The sequence below is a fragment of the Crassostrea angulata genome, chromosome 10 (genome assembly GCF_025612915.1).
Source record: "Crassostrea angulata isolate pt1a10 chromosome 10, ASM2561291v2, whole genome shotgun sequence".
NCBI lineage: Eukaryota > Metazoa > Mollusca > Bivalvia > Ostreida > Ostreidae > Magallana > Magallana angulata.
Window position 1 is genome coordinate 38205134 of NC_069120.1, and position 20479 is coordinate 38225612.

Genomic DNA, 20479 nt, shown 5'->3' on the forward strand with positions numbered 1-20479 from the left:
ATGGATTAAGATAAAGCGTTCATCTAATGTCATTTTGTTTATAGCGTTGTCACTCTGTGAACATTTCAGGATAATTTTAAACGGGAAAACTGGTGAACATATATATGGATGTATGTATGACTTGGACGTAGAAACAGGAATTAATGTTACAACCCATTCTATCTGAAAGATATCGTCGACATTTCTGCACTTTGAAAAAATAATTAAACTTTCAAAGTGCCTTAAGATGGTCCAAAATTTAACGCACTTTGGAATTTATTTTCAAAATACGTAATTTTTCCCGATGCTTGCCATTGGTTTTTTAAAAAGATTTACTCCGTATCGATTTCAAAGGTGTACATGTATAATGTAAAATAAGAATAAATTTTAAATAATTACTAAAGTGGGATGTACATGGAAAATATAACCCAAAATATCTGTTTACGGTAGAATGGGTCACCTGAAGATATTGAAAACGCTGAAAGTACTTCATACTCTAAATATAATTAACGTTTTAAATTTTCAATAGTATAATGATTATGTACGTAAAAACATTTTGAACAGTATTAGAATGTTTAACGTTAGCTTGTCTTTAACCCCTTTCGTGTAGATTAGTATATGTCGCTTAATATTATTGCGCGACACAGTTAAATTTTTCTTAATTGTTTGAGTAAGTCATAATACTGAGATGTCCTAAAATACTTAAACGCCTTTTTTTATTGCTATGGTCTGCATGTTCTTACCTTTTGTCTCCTAGGCGTACACTGTGAAGATTTTAAGTGTCCGGTTATATAGGTTCTGCAAAATTGAAGACCGTTTATTTTCTAGTTTTATTAAAGAGATCCAAAGACTAGTTTCTTTTCTTAACATAATTATCTCTTTGAAAACCTTCCACTGGTTGCATATATGGTCATCTAGAAGGCGAAATTAAAGATCAACAACGCGGACAAAAAGGCACTGTCATTGTTGGAAAAGATTTTAAAGTCGGGTAAAGCTTTGCTGTGAGGTGTGTGTAATTGTCGCTGAAAATATTTTTTCTTCGTTTTATAAAGTTTACACTTCTGATTAGCAAGACACTGCCTTGAAATAAAATTTCGCAATATTTATTTTGATCTTATCAAAGAATGCTATTGTTGTTAGAGGATCAGATATTGGTTGACTTGGGATTTTTTTTATTACAAAGCTTACAAGATCAATTCTATTTGATACAGGTGAAACTATATAAATTTTATTAGCACAGAGAAATATTATTTTGTCCTTACAGCACATTCTACGATGAAAATCAATTGAAGACTGAAAAGAAAATGTTTCTTGATTTAGGAGTCCTGGCTGTTTAACAAATTACTCATCAAATCTTTCTTTAGATTTTATATTAAATATTCTTAGCTATAAATTAATCTGTTTTGTAAACATAATATTACAAAATAAAATTAATATTAAATATATATGATATAAATATAAATTATTTTACCTCAACAATTCCGATAGATATCTAGTTTATCTTTATACACAGTTTTTCTTTTTGAGAAGATTAGAATACTCAGTACATGTAGTATAGATATGGCCGTGACCATCAGTCAGTATTAAATCATTCCCGTATATCCTCGTTTTAGTAGAACTATTTCAATTAATAATATATCCTAACCTTTTTATATTGCATGTAAAAATACACTGGAGTGTATTATATATTACGAGAAAGGGTCAGTACTTACGTATTTTGAGAACAACATGTACATTCTTCAACGTTTACATTTAGGTCAAAATTACATAGGAACTGCAAATTTTTCAAACCAATCAAGAGGAAAGTTTTGTGAACATTCATTGAAACTCTTTTATTATTTCTACAGAGCTAAGGTAAACAACCTCCAAAAAAGAGGGCATACTTTTTTGGTTAAGTACATTTCCATTCAAAACCAACAGTCTACTCTTCAATTCTATTTACTGTAGTTTGCATATAATACCTTACAACTAGGTTAATGTATCAACATAATGAAAACTTTTGATTGAAATCATTTAAGAAATGAATTTAATAGCTGCCTTATTTTATACGAATATAAAATAGGTAGAAGCGGTTTATAAAAAGGCGTAAACTATTCCAACCCATTTTACAAATTTACGAGGGTTGTTCGGAAATAACTGAGACAGCCCAGATATTTTCCTTTCTAAGTTTCGTATATCAATGAAAATTGGCATAAATATTGAACATACTGCAACAAATAATTTAACACAGTCATTTTATGGTTCACAAACTAGTCAATGATTGGGGTACCCGGCGCAGACATAAACTCGGCAATTAAAAAAAACTCCTACTTACAGAATGTCTGTAGACCTCAAGTTTATTATAAAATATATCAAATTATATATGCTCATCTTGCTTTTTATTGAGTGTAACCTTTGTGCAAGTTTCACTTGTGCTCGAGTTGAAATACGGAAATAGTTTAAGTATATATGTCAATAAACTATACCAGGATATAAAGCCTGGAAAAGTGTAGTTTCGTGCTCGTATGCAATTTCAGTAATAATTTTCTCGGTACAGGTCAAAAGATGCATATTATTAAAGTACAACAAGCATTCTGAGAGTATAACAATGCACTGTTATGCAGAATATCGAACCCGAACATTAAGAAACTGGAATATAAAAAGTTAATTTTCTCGAAAATATGTCAACCAGATGCTAAAAAAGTGTAAACTTGATCTGTAGACATTTTGAAGCTGTTCAGCAAATTTCATTATTATTCCTCAAACGCATAAAGAAAAAAAGTGTGGAAAACTGAAGTGGGACACAGATGGACGGACGGACGGACGGACTGACGGACGCAGAGGAAACCGGTGTAAACCGGTAGGGGACTAATAAAGCGTTGTGTCACGCTGACATTGCAAGGTCACCAAATCAATTGAACCGGAAGTTGAAAATTTAAACGCATTGGCAAAATTGAATTGTAAATATGTAGATAGATTTCATTAACTCCTCTCTTATTGCATATAATCATATAATTATAATGAAAACATTGCTTTTGTGGACGTACTGAAACATCAGGTTTGTTATTTAATTTTTCGTTTGATTTGAATTTAGATTTTTCAGAGCAGAATTTTAACCTGTTTGCAGGCATTGTCAATGATCTTTGATGAAAAACATTAAATTAATTTTATTCCTTGTTACAAGAATTTATACCGTTTTGCAAAACAAGTTGTTAAGACACAAAAACAACAAGTGAAAAGCTGTCAATGTGACAGCAAACCGGGTTTTCTTTTATGTGAACTGTATCCATAATCCATGTCAACCCAGTGAAATGGAGTACCCTATATGCAATATTTTGCCAAAAAATGACTCAGTTCAAAAGCTGGTATTTTTTTCATAATATATCGGAAATTAAAATTCTAGCAATATGCACACCTCTGATATAAGTACAATTGATCTGCAAAAGAACAACTTCCTATCTTGAAAACTGTAGGAGGTGTTATCCGTACAATGAGGGTACACTTTTGGCAGCCGCCCACCCACCCGCCCGCCCTTTTCACCATTTTAATAATTGAATTTTTCCGTTGAAAAACCCGGTTAAAAACCAATTAATGTTTTCTAAGATATGGACTTGACGTTCTTCATGAATGTCCTTTAAGTTTATTCTCATTGCTCTGAACGCAGTTTTTAAAATTATGATGTTTTATTGTTCATCAACTAAAATTTAATGTATTTTATCACAAGTGGTGGCATCCTTTAATATCTCTTTTAATCATTTTTTTTAAATCTTATTATAAAAGTACTTTTTTCTAGTGCCTTTTAGACCCCCGGACCACCCCACCCCACCATCATTTTATCAGTTATTGGACATATGTGAGCATAACTTTAATACGATCTAAAACTTCCGTCAATTATGAATGACCATGAACCGCATTTTTTCTGTTGCTGTAAATTGCAAAGTAAAATTCCTACAAAAATAATATGTTTTACGGTGCGACCGTTGGGGCGAGCACAGCATGTGATCAAACAATGAATTATAATAAATTAATAAAATAAAATTAACAACGTGAAATTTGAATGCCAAAAAATAAAACATACCTATTTTTCAGTAAATTTTCATTATTCATAGTTTATAAGATTTGTTATAATTTATTTATTTATATGTAGAACAATAGTTTAATCTCAGATACAATGTTGTTAAATAATAAAGATTTTGATATATAAATATTCATTGCACTGCATCTCCTCTTTTAAAGTGATTGTGATTATGATTGATTGATTGATTTCCCCCTTATTTTTTTGCAATAGACATTTTTTCTTAAACTCACATATAAAACTTGACTCATCATAGAGCTCCCCCCATGCTAAATTTTTTTTCATTTTTGTGAATTTATACATAGAAAATCGACTTACCATGGATTTGCCCCTCCACTTAAAAAAAAATAATTAATGTTTAATTTTATTTTTAATTTACGCTTAAAAATATTTGCTTATCATGTTAAAAGAACATGGTGTTGCCCCCCCCCCCCCCCCCCCCCCCCCCCCCCCGCATGTAATAAATGGAAGTGAAAATAAAGAAACCATTGAACTGCTAAAGAGCTGAAGGATTAGAATTTTCATGATTTATTTTTCTTTTTGCTTGCAAAGATTTTTTGGATGAGGCTGCCATCCACCCACCCACCCCCTTTAAAAAAAGGCGCGGCTACGTATAACTTTACGTTTCAGGAAATTACCGTAATTATAGTGAATAAAATATTTGTGAGCATTCATCCAAATTAGTGCAATTTACAACTGTTTCCTGTATCTGAAGAAATGTCCTTATTCGTCAGCTGTTCTTTATCTTAGCCTTTGCAAGATTTTAAGAGGATTTTGGTCATTTCAACAGATTTACAATAACTTCAATTAGAGTAATTTCCCCTTATCAGTGCTTATTGTGACGTCAAGCTGACGTTGGTTAAGTGTCGTCTTATTCTTTAAAACTCCCCTGAGAAATAAAAGTATGCGAAGTATACTGTTTTATTTACTTAAAAAGCATGATGTTCTTAAAATTACACATCTTATAAGCTTTTCAAAGGTTTTACTTTGATTCTCAGGAGTACGTGATGTTGGAACGTGAGGTTGGAAACCATTGGTACTATGAATTGTGGGTCAAAATTTACTGACTCCGAAAAAATATATCGGATCAATGTGTAAACGTTTGTGACGTCACACGATTATTTTTGATTGAAAGTGTACCGAGGTGAACTTTAGAGGTAGCACTGACTGTATGTCGCTTACATCGTTATTGTTTTGTCTTGCTGATTCTCGTGAGAGTGTGAAGTGATAAAAATTGCCATGATTACAGGGAACTACTGGGACGATTAAAACGATGCATTACTGGTCCGATTTACTGACGCCAAAAAAATCCGTTGAATGAATGTGCAACTAGTCCGAATTTTCTATTCACACACGCCTTGCCGGTAGAGCTCGCTTCGCGCCGGCGCTGCGCGCCGGCGAGCTGCGCTCGCTATAAATTTTTGATTACTGAAAATTTTTTATTTTCTGCCAGAAAAGTTACGCTTCCTTTTTTAATATCAATGTATCATGTGAAATTGACAGCTAATTTTAGACAGGGAGAGGGTCAACACCTTCATAGGATAAAACTTCGTAAGCATGGATTTATCTTATAAACAATTACGAACAAAATAGACCAAAAAAAAAACAAAATGGGTGAGTATGTGTTTTCCCCTAAAGAATAGTTTCTGTTCGTATTAGTTTTTTCCTAAAGTTAATGCTATTTAAAACTGGCAAGAGTTGGGGTGTCGTAAAAAAAAATACATGTACACAAATGTACTTTACATCTTTACATCTTTACATCTTTCTCAATTTATTTCAACAGCAAAACAATTTGTATCATTTGTATAGCTTTAAAAGTATAGATCTATTTGTGAATAATGTATAAATATTCATAACATCTTTATATACTTTATACTGTATTGTGTATTGTGTAATATTGTGTATGCCCCTGTTGGTATTTTATTAGAATTAGGGCTTTTCGACTTTCGGTCGAAAAGATGATGAAAATCGTCTATTGGAGTTTCAATGTTAAATTGAAATCACGCGTTCCACGTTTTCTCAAAAAGTTTTCAAGTAAACATTACAGTATTTCACTATTATAATGACACACACAATGCACAGACTGGAAAAAGCTTTGGGTACATAATTTTAAAACATTTGGGATCTGTAGGGGTCAACGTTAAAAACAGCCCTTTTGCTGTAACTTTTTTATTTTTCTTCCGATTTTCGAAATCTTTTCAGTCTATTGTTTTCAATAAAGAGTACAATCTTAAAATAATGGTCCGAGGGGCCACTTTTGGACACCCTATAGGGGTTTTTAAGGCCTAAAGATCACAACATTTAAGGTGGCTCTATACACCACTTTTTGATGACGCAGTACGCAAAAAAGTAAATCTGGAAGCATGCAATTCCGGTACTGGCTGATTTAAACTGAGGCGAATTGTGTGGGGACCGTTCTTGTGAAAAATTTGTTAAATGAATAGATTGAATTTCATAATTGGAAAGTTCATTACTTACAAGTAATGTGGTATGTGACACCTTCACGTTGTGTCGTATTATTTATCGAAATAAACAATAAAATGAAGTATATTTTTTTAAATAGTTTCTTTCCCATCATCGACATGATGCAGCGTAGCGCAGTGGGTTAGTGGGTTCACTACAAACCTGTAGGTCATGAGTTCGTATCCCGTTGAGGACGATAAACATTTTAATTTTCAAAAATTTTCTAAAACGTATTTTTGGGTTGAATAATGTTTAAGAAAATTCAAAACCGGTGAAAGTATTTCAATTATAATATACTTTAATCCACATTAATGTCGACAAATATTCCTTACCACCTTAAGGGGATGGAGATGGGGGGAGGGGGGGGGGGGGGGCTTTGAATTTCTCTCAGGTTGGGATACATAAATCCTATTAGTTAATTTTACCCTTTATAATTTGATTTAGTTTTGCATTAAAGCGAATATATTCACTTATATAGGCCTATAATGAAATATGTATGTATTTATCATTCCAACATAATATTTAGGAAATTTTCTTCAACTCAGAAATGAACCGTCCCCAAGGTGTTTGGGCCTTGGGACTTAGGAACGATAACTCTTACCTGAGGAACTTTCATTCCAAATAAAATTTAAAATATTTTTTGTGTTTATTTGCAATGATTTTCATTAAAAAAAAATTATGTCACATTTATTAAAATACATTTCCTTATAACATCAAGCAGCTTTTTCAAATGATTTGTAAACAGAGTAAGAAAATATGTTTTGGGGAAATACAAAAAAAATTGCAATAATAATATTTTTGAATGTTAAGAAGTGCTATATTTTTTTTTAGATGTCCGAAGGAAATATCCATCATATGACAAAAAAAAATTCTCTCAATTTGTTAGTAGTTAACTTTTTAAAAATCATTTTACAAAAACACGAAAAAACATTAAAAAATTCTTTAAAAATACTTATCGTATCTCTATCATCATTTTAATATTTTATAAGTATATGTTTTGTGGTCTTCTATTGAAAATTGGAATAAACTGTGGGTGTATAGAGCCACCTTAAAAAGTCAAAAAAAAAATTTCGAAAGAATTATCTTGCTTTGCTCTTAGAATGCAAAGCATAAACACTCTCAGCGTTCCAAGTTTTGTGCCCGAGGAATGAATACTTACTTTTATATGATTTTTTGAAAATATTCCATCAGAAATTAAAAGTAATTCAACTTGTAAAAATCTGGAGTTATCTTTCTTTTGTATATAAAAAAAAGAAGTGATTTTTCTGACTTTTTAAAAATAAAATAGGAAAAGGGGCTGTCGAAAAGCCCTTACTTTTTGTTGAAGACAAAAAAAGTTCTAGTTATTATTGATTTTTTTCGAATATTTATTATAACTTAGTATATTACTCGGGTGTTGAACTTTACATATTTGTATTTTCAACAAATATTGATACTTAAGTTCCTCCTAACCAAATATAAAAAATAATTTAAAAACGCGATTTTTTTAAAATTTTCCTTTGTCTGTTCAAACTGGTTGTATTTCAATGCAATATTGGAAACTATTACCGGATTCAATGCAGTAATAATCTTTCTTTCTCTTTTTCTTTCTCTCTTTCTCCACGGCATTGCCTCATTTTTCAAGGTTGTATAAAGGGTTTACTGTTTCTATTCTTTAAATGTTTAGTTATTTGTTCAAATCTTGGCAACGCTTTCCGTATCGTGTATTTCCATACAGCGTGTAACTTAAATTGCATTGTAACAATAGTCGAGATATATACAAAATGCATGAATCAAGTTTTAATTAATTTGCATTTCGTTTCAATCGAATCATAATCAAAAGTACTTCAATCCGGTTACAGAAGAATAGAATAAACACTGTCTTTTAAACATATTTTATGAAATCTCACGGTGCGTTTCAAGCATTTAAAATCTATGTTAGTTAAATTGATGCATGCGTTCAAGACTCTTTAAAAATCAAAGTACCGAAGTACTGACGGGAGTTGATTTTGTCAATTATCATTTATTTTAAAATCAACGTATCTTGCATGGCAATTACATGTAGTTTCTAGTCTGTATTTGAATTACGCACTTTTTATGATATGAATTTTATACTTTTCCAACAAGAATTTCGAGAAACCCCATATGAATCATGTTGTGTAATATTTAAAGATAGATTTCAAACTATGTATAAGTAATCGAAGCAATTCTAAAAGTTTTAGGGATCCAAGCACTATTGACATCGAACTCTAGTCTCGTCCAACCAGATGCTCGGCTGTCTCCGTTAATCTCCGACAAGCAAGAGAGCCTTTCTGCTTGTCGGGAATTTACGGAGACAGCCGAGCGTTTGGTTGAATGAGGTTATATTAAACTCTGGCGTAGGAATATGTGAGACTTTAAAAATATCTTAGTTGTTCGTATTATATAAAATCTGACTATTTTCAAAGTGTTTATTGATAAGTTTTTTTGAAAAACAATGCTTCAGCATACATCACTTTAAATTTTTCTATTATTTTCAAGAACTTACTGAAGACTTGTCAGCGGTGATGATTTGTGCTTAGGTCCAAACACTGTTTCACTTTCGGTTTGCCAGAGTAACTGCATAGGAGAGTTGATTAAAATCAACTCCCAAAAACTAAGTTTGCCTTGCATGGAACTATCTTTAAACCTACCTCTTTCTACATGTACCATTGTTGAAAACAATCCAAATTATGCATGTGCATCCAGAAATTAAACCTTACTTTGATCAGACAACAAACACATTTGAAAATGGAAACCGTAAAACAACTTTAGAATTATTCCTATAGTAGTAGGTCTCAGATCTAAAATTAAGAGATGGTGCTAATAAGCGCGAAACACCTGGTTCTAAGTTCCACGTTCCAATTCACTTTAGAGACAATTGAAAATTTGTGTATTCCTTAACTAGTTTGGCTTTTTCTGTACCGTTACAAAATGATAGGTTAAGCGTTATTACATGTAATTACCAAAAAGAAAATATTTTAGGTTTCTGCCCCCCCCCCCCCCCCCCCAAGGTTACAATTACTTTATTCCTAGTTGCGCCATATCAAAATGACATTCGTCTTTAAGGTTAAAGATAGAATTTATAGATGCTAGTATTTTACGATCGAAATTGCAGATTACATCGCTGAAATTCATTATGCCTCACCTATTGTGTTTTGATATGGAAATCATTCTTAAAGAAAAATTTCAACGATCATGATATTTTATTCTTAACCAATGGTAATCTTACTTACACAAAAAAACACGCACACACTGATGAGTTTGAAAATAAAGCAGATGTTTTAAACTTTATTTCAACTTTATAACCAGTGGTCGCCTTCAAAACTTTCTGTCGATGATCGGTATGACCGAGCGACAGTTTACGTTCTGGTTGACATCCTTAAATTTTAACGGAAGATTATTTTCTCCCTTTGGAGTGCGATAAATTCTCTACCAAAGACACTATCATTGCACGAATGAATCTGATATTGTGTTAATATCACAAAGTTGCATGATAACATTAAAAGCACCATAAAAACATAGATAAATTGCATGTTAACATAAATATAACATAAATCTACTGCATATCAAAATATTTATCTCGCATGCCAGCAAAAATACATGTCAGTACAATAATGTTTACGGAAAAAAGATAAGAATTTTCATTTCTACATTAAAAGAAATGAATTTTATGAACTTTTATACAGAAAAATTACTTAGGAAGACGAATTCTGTTTCAGAATATAATAAAACATTTCAATCATATCGTTCAATCTTAATCATTCAAAAATAATTATAACTCTAATTTTTGTTTACATTAAGGTTCATGTAGGTCTGATAGGTTTGACCACCCAGCCTCTTTAAATGAAAATCATCGACGCCACATTCTTAATATGATCTCAATAACGGTCCACTAAGGCCAATATTTTTTTGAAATTTCGGTTTACAAACCCACCGACCAAATTTTTTTTTAAAACTCGAAATAAAAATAAAAGGTTCTGAACAAGCTATTAATTTAATTTTTATTCCGCCGACCCGAAATTTTATTTCTTGTAAAAATAAATGTTGATGCAATCACGTTTAGATTTAAAAAAAAAAAGTAAAACTTTGATTTCTACTGACATTTAAATGTGGACATGCTTCTAATTCAATTTATTTTCAGAAACATTATTTTAGAATTAATTATAAGTTTTTCAAATGTGCATAGCAATGTTAACTTAATCAAAGGAATGATTTCTCAAACTTCCCCCTATTTTTCTGCAAGGAAGAAGTAAAAACTCCCCTAATTTTTTTTGCCTTTATTGTTTATGTACAATATGTGCTTGTATAAAAAAAAAGAAAACCTTTCATTTTTATACATGCATATTCACTATATATATAACCTATATTAACCTGAATTTTCAGTGTCAATGAATAAAATATGTTATAAGAACATCAATAACAACCAAAAGTACTCATATATTTATGAAATGGCAGCTTCTGGACATGTGTTCTTATTTTGAAAATAAAAAAAATATTGTTGAAAAATTGTTTTATTTTTTTCTCGATGGAGAAATTTTTCGATTTTATTTTTTTTCTCTCTCTTTCTCCTCCTCCTCAAATATTTTGAAAAATAATTCGTAAACCTAAAAATTAAAAAAGCTGGCCTAACTCTAATTTTGCATTCGTCAATAACCTCTGACCAGGTAATACTGTAAATCTTAAATTGAAATATCTTAATTTTTTGACCATTTTAACATTTGTTTTAGAATTATATTATGTATTTCCGTTTTAATTTTATGTCCTTTCTAATAGAAATTCTACAATCATGCGATAATAAACCTGACTTACCGTCTTTTGTTATTGAAGTCGACTGGCAGCTAAATCCAATGTCCTCAAACATCCGCTACATACAGCACCGGAAACGCCACTTAATTTTAATTAAGTTGTGCACTGAACACTAAATTTATTTCAAAAGGCACTTACATAAATTGGATGTATATCTGTTTATCTATTTGTTTTAAGAACTTGTTTGTCAAATTGCAGTAATCGGGTTTTAACCATTTTCTAATAAATCTCCAATGAAACGTACACCTTTCAGCACTGTCACTCACGCCAGTGTATTGGACTGTTGACTGCGACGTATCCTAACTACGCACCTCCACACGGGTGTATTAACCCTTCGAATTCGTTACATCCGATTGCACATCAGAAACTCGTGGCCGACGCGTAGTATTTCTTTTGCGGTCTTTATAATCGATGCATTTATTTCTTATCTTGTGTGCATATTATTTTATTTATAAATAATGCAAAGACCTGTTCGTTTGATGTTGGTACTTTTAGTCGAAAGCTAGCGCAATTTTTTGTGCGCCGTTGTAACGAAGAATTTTGACCCGGGTTGAAAATTGACCCGGGAGTCATTTTTCCACGTTGAATAATGAGACGAAAGGTGTTGAATAAAGACCCTAATCCTTTGAAAATTGACCCGCATCGTGGAATTTTGATCATGAATCCGGTTCAAAATTCAACAGCAAAGAAGCCAGAAATAAGGAATCAATATTATAACTTGAGTTTATTTAATTAAAAATTATCAGTTTATACATATTTATTCTTTATATTTATATGTTTCAACGGGGGGGGGGGGGGGGGGTTAAAATAAAACTTTATAAATGAATATTTTTTAATTTACATATTATCCCTTTAAATATGTAATAACTATTTTATTCATCATAAATTTTTCGCGTGGAAGTGCTGTTTGTGTGATATCTATATATTTCTTTAAAAAATATATGTTTTTTAAGAATATTTGTATATATCACAGGATTAATTATTTTAGTTAATTAGTATTCATATTTGCGTTCACTTATTTCAACATTTCATGTTTTCATTTCCCATTGTTCATTTGTTTACATTCACACTGCTCCATTCATTCATACAATCATTCATAGTATGATAGTAGTACGAGAGGTCACGTGGTTAAGTTTGGCGGGTGGATCAGTGAATGAATGGGTGTGTTAGACTGGTTTTTCGGGTGCGCATGTCCGTTTGCATTATCGAATTTTTAGCACGAACTTTGATTTAATATCACGATGCCACCCAAGACAGACGGTTGAATTATTAAGCTTCATAGCTTGTCAACCCGACTATTATCTTAGTTCATATTGCTCTTATACTTGGTGAGTTATTTTAATCAAATATGTGTAATTTAAATATTTTTTAACTAAAGATAAATTTAATGAGTGAATGTAGAGAATGAGAGTGTTTTAGTAATATTATAATTGTATATGATTATAGATCACCTAGCTGTACTTGAGGAAACCATTTATTCGATATACAAATACAACAATAAATATTCAGCGTCATTTCCACAAAAGGCCTTGGAGTTCTTAATTGTTCCCAAATGTAGCCCAGAATATTATATATCAGCTACCCCTTGACATATACGTAATTACACGTTAAAATATTCAATGCAGTTAAACTCCATTTTTTAAATTCGCTGGAGAAGTGTACAAATGTAAATATTTTAAAAATTACAATACATCATATTGTTTAATTTTGGTTTTACGTTCACCCAGTAAATTGAAACTTTGATATTGTTCATTGTAGATTTTGAGTATGTCATATTGAGATTTTTGTGCTGGCACCCACTCAGTTTGTTAAAACTGTGATTATCTGAATTTTGTATTCACACCTTTCCAGCCAATAACAGTGTACAAAATGTAACATGTACTCTTTCATGAACAATGCTGTAGTAACTATATCTTGAAAGCCATTATTTTTTAATTCTATTTGTTACGTAGTTACTAGGGTAACTAAATATCATCAAATCGCTGATTTTTTTAGGCATAAACAATTCTGCTTCATGAATCTGTAGCAAGTTAGCAACCTAATTTTTGTACAGGATGACAATAAAATAATTTTGCTTTAATAGTTTCTAAATTGCTTTGATTTCAAAAATTTATCATAAATACTAACAGTAATTGTTTTCGTCAATAAATAGGTAAATTGCATGTTTTGAATAGAAATATATAGAAGAAGATCATACAGCAGCGTTGGAGTAGATGGTTGACCCTCCTATCACAGCCACATACATTATTAATTCAATTTAAACGTGTTTTATTGAACGGAATGTTCAAATTATTGAATGGATTGGATAAGAGTCATAGCCTATGTAAACCCTTTCAAACATACAAAGTCAAGAAGAAATTATCTATAGTCATAAGAATATAGTATTACAAGTTTACATGTACAGAATATCATTGATATTATATGCATATAAGACAGGGGATACTTGAATATCAAATAATTATCTGAATATTTAAGGTCTTCCGTTTCCAACGGAAGACCCTATTGTTTTTGTTAGGTTTCTTTTTCTCTATTTTTCATATTATTATTATTATTCTTTTTTTTTCTTAACATTTTTCTTAAAACTCAAATATGCTACAATGGCTTTTTATGAAAATTTCACGAATAATACAAAATATCAAGGTCTTTTTTCATGTACATTTTTGTTGATGACGTCACTTCCGGTCGGCCGTTATATTCGTTTTTCTTTTTGTAAAAAGTGATCTTGTCCTCCCTTTTTCGTAAAAACGATTAGAGATAGAAAATTGAAAGTTTCAGGAATGATAGATTTTTTAATTTCTAGGGCCGATCAGGTAAAACTACGATCGTCCGTCACTTCCGGTCCGCTCAAACAGCATTTTTGGAAAATTGTGTTTTAAAATTTTTTTAAATCAAAAAATCTACACTTATTTTTCCATCAGAATATGTTTTAAACTTATCAAATTTTAATATGAGCAGGTCGACCGTCACCTCCGGTCGTCACCTGAAGTGATTCTAATATTTCGATTTTTGGAATTTTAAAGCATATGCGTTTTGTTGACATTTTTGTACTGAATACAAAACTAAAAACTGTTTTAAAATCGGACAACGCATTGCAGAGATATAGAAGTTTAAAAATGACGTTTTCCGGAAATCTGCATTTCGCAGTGTAGGTTGAAAAATTAGTTTAAAAGGAAGTTAATATGATAGTAAATCGTACCAAATGTCAACAGTTTAATTGAATCCTATCAATTCAAAATCAAACGAAAGACCCACTTGATGCTCGCAACAAGGTGCTTTCAGGTAAATCAGGCATTCTACAGAAATTAAGCGTCAAAGTTCTGAAGCGAGAGTCTGAGTACCTCAGTCGATAGAATCGTGGACATGGCCAAGGTGACCCGGGTTCAAGCCCCGATTGCCGCCAATTTTCTTTTTTTTACTATTTTTTGCTTAGATCTACGATTTTATCTTTGAAGTGATAAGTTTAATCTAATCTATTCAAAAATCGGACGGAAGACCCACTCGTTGCTCGCAACGAGATCGTGTCTAGTTATCATATATGATTGTATGACATATTGTTGGTAGACATGTTGACTCACACCTACATTAACAAACCTATCACCTTCAAGTATACCTGCAGGGATACAAACATAAGAATGACATTTTCATGATCCAGCCCATTTAAAAAGAACAGTAAATAAAGGGGGAACATAAATTAAGTAAATTTACATGTATAATACTTAAATAGGTTTAAACCGTGTAACCTAAGAGAATCAAAAACGCTTTGGAGCTCTAATATAAATATAAACATGGGAAACAATTTAACAATTTTATCTATATTAAAAATCCGAACTACCATAAAGTATATAGTTCATATAAAAAGGTACACTAACGTCAATAAGTTGTTTAAAAAGTTCGCCTCTTTGTTGAGTATATCTTGGATATCCAGGGGGAAAAATCACTTTTCCTTCAGATGCAGACCTACACTATAAACATCGACTCCCATCAGTTTAAAAAATCCTTAAAGTAAGCTTTACTAGCTTTATTCCGTAATTGACGTAAAATAATATTTCCTATTGCCTTAACTGAAATTTTTGTAAGCTTTAGGTATATTTTGTTTTTTAAGTTTTGACTTAAAGAAGGATAAAGTTAATGAAATTTTCTTACCTGCATGAAGATTATTCCATAATTTACACGTAGACGAGCAAAGCTATTGTAATAAGCATATAGTGGTAGATAGTAAAAAAGCTCATTCGACCTAAGATTATATGTATGTTCAGTTAGAAAATATGATTGAATTCAATCTAACATATTTTGTGGTGCTAAACCATTTATAATCTTGGAGAATATAATTAGTTTATGTTTATCCCTTCGAGATTGTAAGGTTTCCAAATTAAGCTCACAATATAAAATGATTTTAGAAGAATTAACTCTGATTCCTGTCACTGTCCTGGTTGCTTCAAATTGTACATGTTTAAGCAATTCGGATTTTCCTTGATACAGCTGCTCCAAACAACATCACCATATTCCAGTCTAGGTCTGATAAAAGCCGAATTTCTACAAGTGTTTATCTATCAATTGTATGCTTGAGTAATCTTAATATATTCAACTTTTTGCATGCCTTTTCATGTATACCATTAATATAATTAGATCAACCATCCTCCGACTGTATATTTAGATGCAAACCTACTTTTTTTTAAAAATTGATAACATTTTTGCTGTATGCTTTATATGTTTTTAATTTTGAGGAAATATATTACGTCAGTTGCCTGTGTTTCTAATTTACTGGTAATTAATGGAATTGAAAACTCAAAATGATAGTTCTAAATAAATTGCATTTTTTAAAAAGAACTATGACTCTGCATATGCAGAAAATTGGATGGTGCTTCAATAAAGTTAATCCGACAAGTTTATGAAAAATTATTGTTAAGTACATGTTTATATGTATAATACAGTATACATAAAAAAGATAAAAATATGACAACCATTCAATTATTTTTTTGTCAGGGATGCTGACTTCTTCAAATTAAGCATAGGTATCTGAAATTATATCCTTTTGTCTTGATATAAATATATATACCCTTTACCCAATAAAACAGTATAGAGGTTATATTTTCAATTATTAGAAAATACAACGCCAGGTGCTTGTCGAATAGAGCTCTGTTGAATTGCCTTAAAAGTGACAATAACGGGCAAAACATTTATTAGATATATTTATCAGAGATTATGACAAGTTGAAACTTAAAATTCTGTCACATGAGGGAATGAAAACCATGTCATCTATGTCAAAAAGTATTCTAGCCCTACTCGCCTGTTCCATTCCGAAGCAAACTGTTATTTTCTTAGCTTTATTTACATAGTATAGTAATAATAAATGGATATCATATTTTCAGTCTCAAAATTAAATGGTTAATTGGACTTATATCACCTAAAAGAAATTAGCCCGTCCGCATATGTATCGGACAGTATGAACATTTTAAAACTAAAACTTTCAAATATCTGCATGATTGTACATTTAAACTGTGTAGAGTAAGTTCCAGTTCAGATCAAAACTCTGAGGTTGGGGTCAATTCTGAACAGGATCAATTTTCAACGTGTCGATGTCTTCAGATTTAATAAAAATCTTTCTCATAACGTTGAAAAATGACCCCGGGTATAAATTTCACGATTTTGGTCTCAATTTTCAACGTTGAAAAATGACCCCCCGGTCAATATTCAACGTTGAAAAATGACCCCCGGGTCAATTTTCAACCCGGGTCAATATTTTTGGTTACACCGTAAATTGCAGATTTTTACTATGAGAGGCACTGTAGTCCCTAGGTCGTTCAGACCGGGAGCTAAAGACATACAGCTATATTCTGTCTTACAAAAAATTACTTAAAATTGGATACTTTCATCGCCACCGAGAAACACGACGAGGCAAGCTGTGCGTCCAAACGGGTGAGACTTGCACAGCGAAATAATTTCAACTGTTAAGTGGTTTGCAGCTTCTTCAGGGGTCGTACGAATAACAGCGATACAGTCCCTGAAAAATTCTACTTTCCCAGTTGAACGGTGAGCGCACTCACCAGGCTGAAGCTAGCAGCCACTAACAGCAGCCACTAAGCCCGTAGAAGCTAGCAGCCAATAAGGAAATTCATCAAGGTACTGAGAGTACTCGAACAAAAACTTATATTTTACTTAATTATCGACATATTTTAATTGATATCAAAATGATTAATGCTCAATAATTTGTACGAGCATTGACGACTTCCGAAGTAGTAAAGCTCGCCTGGATAAGAGTTATAAATGCGTCTTTGTTGGATAGAAATGAAATACGTTTATACGGGTCATAAGTTATGAAAATAATGTTATCCTCGGGTCTTTTCATTCCCCAGAAACAACATCAATCAAAAATTAAAAAGACATCGTATTAGTACGAATATAAGACAATAGAACACCCAGCATTGTGATTTTATTCTCATAACAAAATTATCATATGTCGCAGTCAAAAACAGCGAAAAGCATCAGGTGAAATTGGGATTATTTTGTCTCAGCCATGTTTTGACGTGAACCTTCGGAGAATACAACAAAGACAATAAAATGGGTCGGTTTAGCTCACCCGAACTTTGTCATTTTTTAGCATTTCACATGATATAGGGGTGAAAGACGGGCCATTATCTCTTTTATCTTTGAAGTGTGCATCAAACGGATACCAGGGCAGTGTAGGGGACCTATGGGGCTATTATTTCTCGGTCTCAAATTTGGGCTGTAGGGGTACCACTAAGTGGCTCCCAGGGGTTCTGGCTCATTTCAGGGTTTTATATCTCACTTGAGATTGACCACAAGAACTCGTATAGACGTATTTCATTTTTATCCAACAAAGACGCATTTTATAACTCTTATCCAGGCGAGCTTTACTGCTTCGGAAGTCGTCAATGCTCGTACAAATTACTGAGCTTTAATCATTTTGATATCAATTAAAATATGTCGATAATTAAGTAAAATATAATTTTCTGTTCGAGTACTCTCAGTACTTTGATGAAATTCCTTATTAGTTGCTAGCTTCTACGGGCTTAGTGGCTGCTGTTAGTGGCTGCTAGCTTCAGCCTGGTAGCGCACTCTGAGCGTACGGTGAGCGCACTCTGAGCAAACGGTGAACGCACGCTGAACGGAATTTGGTGAACGTCGATGAACGGTGAACGATGAGCAAACGCAGGGCGCAAACCGAGCGCAAAGTGAACTGTGAACGCACGGTCAACGATATGTGAACGCTTTTTGAACGCAAGATGAACGATTTATTCGGCTTAAAGTGCATGGTCAAGACCTACCTTTTATTCATTCATTCATTCATTCTTTATTTCTTTAAGCTTTGCAGCTCATCATATTATACAAATTAAACATAGTAAAGTACAGAAGTGGATATTTTTATTATTTGCGTAACTTTCTTATCCATCCTAATTCTAATTCTAGATTTGCACCTGTCAGTATTACAGCATTCAAAACTAATGATTTATTTGTATTTCATTAAGTGTACTTTAACTGTTATAAATGTTAACTGAAAAGGTATCATTTACATTTTAGTGAAAAATAATAGAAGTAATCGATTATTTATCGATTACTTGTTTTAAAGTCATCGATTACAATCGATTACATGACAAAAATGAGTGTAATCGATTAATAAACGATTACACAAAATTCCACTATGTAATCGGTTACATTTTCAAGTAATCGTGCCCATGCATGCTACAGGTACAGTGGTGCTATCGTGAAAGTTGACAAACTTATCCATACCAAGATCTAATATACTGCATCAAATCCTGCAAATAATCTCTATCCTACATGTGTATCATAGCCATATCATTTATATTGACATTGTATAGGAATGTGAGTTAGTTAAAACGACATTTAAGACAAGAATAATTTTATCAACGAATATCGATGAGTGTAATTATATTGAAAATGTTTGACTAATTTATGCATAAAACCGAAAATCTTTAGAACGAGGTCGCAGTCACTATTACCACTGACATAACTCTCCGGGTCGTATATAGCAGTAGAAAGGGTGTAAAGAGGCCAATGTTTACACAAATTCCAAAGTGAAAGTGGATTTTTCATGGTAGGGGTTATTTTAGGGGCCATATCTCAGTCCCCTCTCGATTGATTTTCTGTTGTTGGACTAGTGTCATTCTATAGGTATACTGTATTTGAACTCATTTGAGCCGGTGGAATTTTTTATATGATTTATTGTTGTATAAAGGAATAAGAGGGAAAATAATTGTGGTCTGTGTCCTATGGGACAGAGCGCGGAACTGAATGATAGCGGTCAGGACTGTACAAGCTGTTTAAATATTCTTTCATGGAATGTTAATAGTTCAATTGTAGATAAGTTTAATGTTAATAATGTTATTATTAATTAATATGTATTACGGTGCGACCGTTGGGGCGATCGCAGCATGTGATAAAATAATCAATTATGATAAAACAATAAAAATAAAAGTAGCGACGTAAAGTAAATGAATTTGAATGCAGAATAAAATAAGCATGCCTATTTTTTCCAGTAAATTTTCATCATTCATAATTCATAAGATTTTGTTATCTATTTATATATAGAATTTATCTTGGATAAATTTAAATGTTGTTGAATAATAAAGATTTTAACATAATGTACATTACAGTTTATTTCCTCATTTCTTGCAGCAGACATTTTTCTTAAACTTACATGAAAAATTGACTTATCACAGAGTCCCCCCCCCTCCCCCGTTTAAAAAAAAAATCAAATTTACGTATAAAAAAACTTGCTGATCATATAAGGAAAATGGATCCCCCGGGAGCATGTAATAAATGGAAGTGAAAATAAAGATACTATTGTCTGAGTATTGAGCAGCTAAAGAGCTAAAGGCATACTACGCACTCCCAATTCTTCACCCGGATTAGATTTTCCTGATTTTGAGAATTTTTTTTCTTTTTGCTTGCGAAGAATTTTTGAATGATGTTGCCACGCCCCCTTATAAAAAAACATTCCTGGAAATAACCGTAAATATAGTGAATAAAATAAATGTGAGCATTCATCCAAATGAGAGCAAGTTATAGTTGTTTCCTATCTTTGAAGAAATGTCCCTATTCGTTAGCTCTGCAAGATTTTGAGAAGATTTTGGTATTTATATTTTAGCAGTTTTACAATAACTACTTAGAGAAATTTCCCCTTATTGTGACGTCAAA

The 20479-nt window shown here is 32.0% G+C and overlaps 1 protein-coding gene across 3 annotated transcripts in view; it reads right to left on the reverse strand.

Annotated features, from left to right (window-relative positions):
• Positions 1 to 11584, reverse strand: part of LOC128165616 (galactoside alpha-(1,2)-fucosyltransferase 2-like) — a 40520-nt gene extending 28936 nt beyond the window's left edge. For 2 of the 3 annotated variants that reach the window (XM_052830330.1, XM_052830329.1), the window contains exon 1: positions 11306 to 11584. The gene's annotated coding sequence lies outside the window, so the exon portion shown is untranslated. Of the gene's footprint in view, positions 1 to 722; positions 752 to 11305 lie in introns of those variants that run through there. The other variant, XM_052830331.1, reaches the window with a different exon arrangement.
• Between the last annotated feature and the right edge of the window lie 8895 nt (positions 11585 to 20479).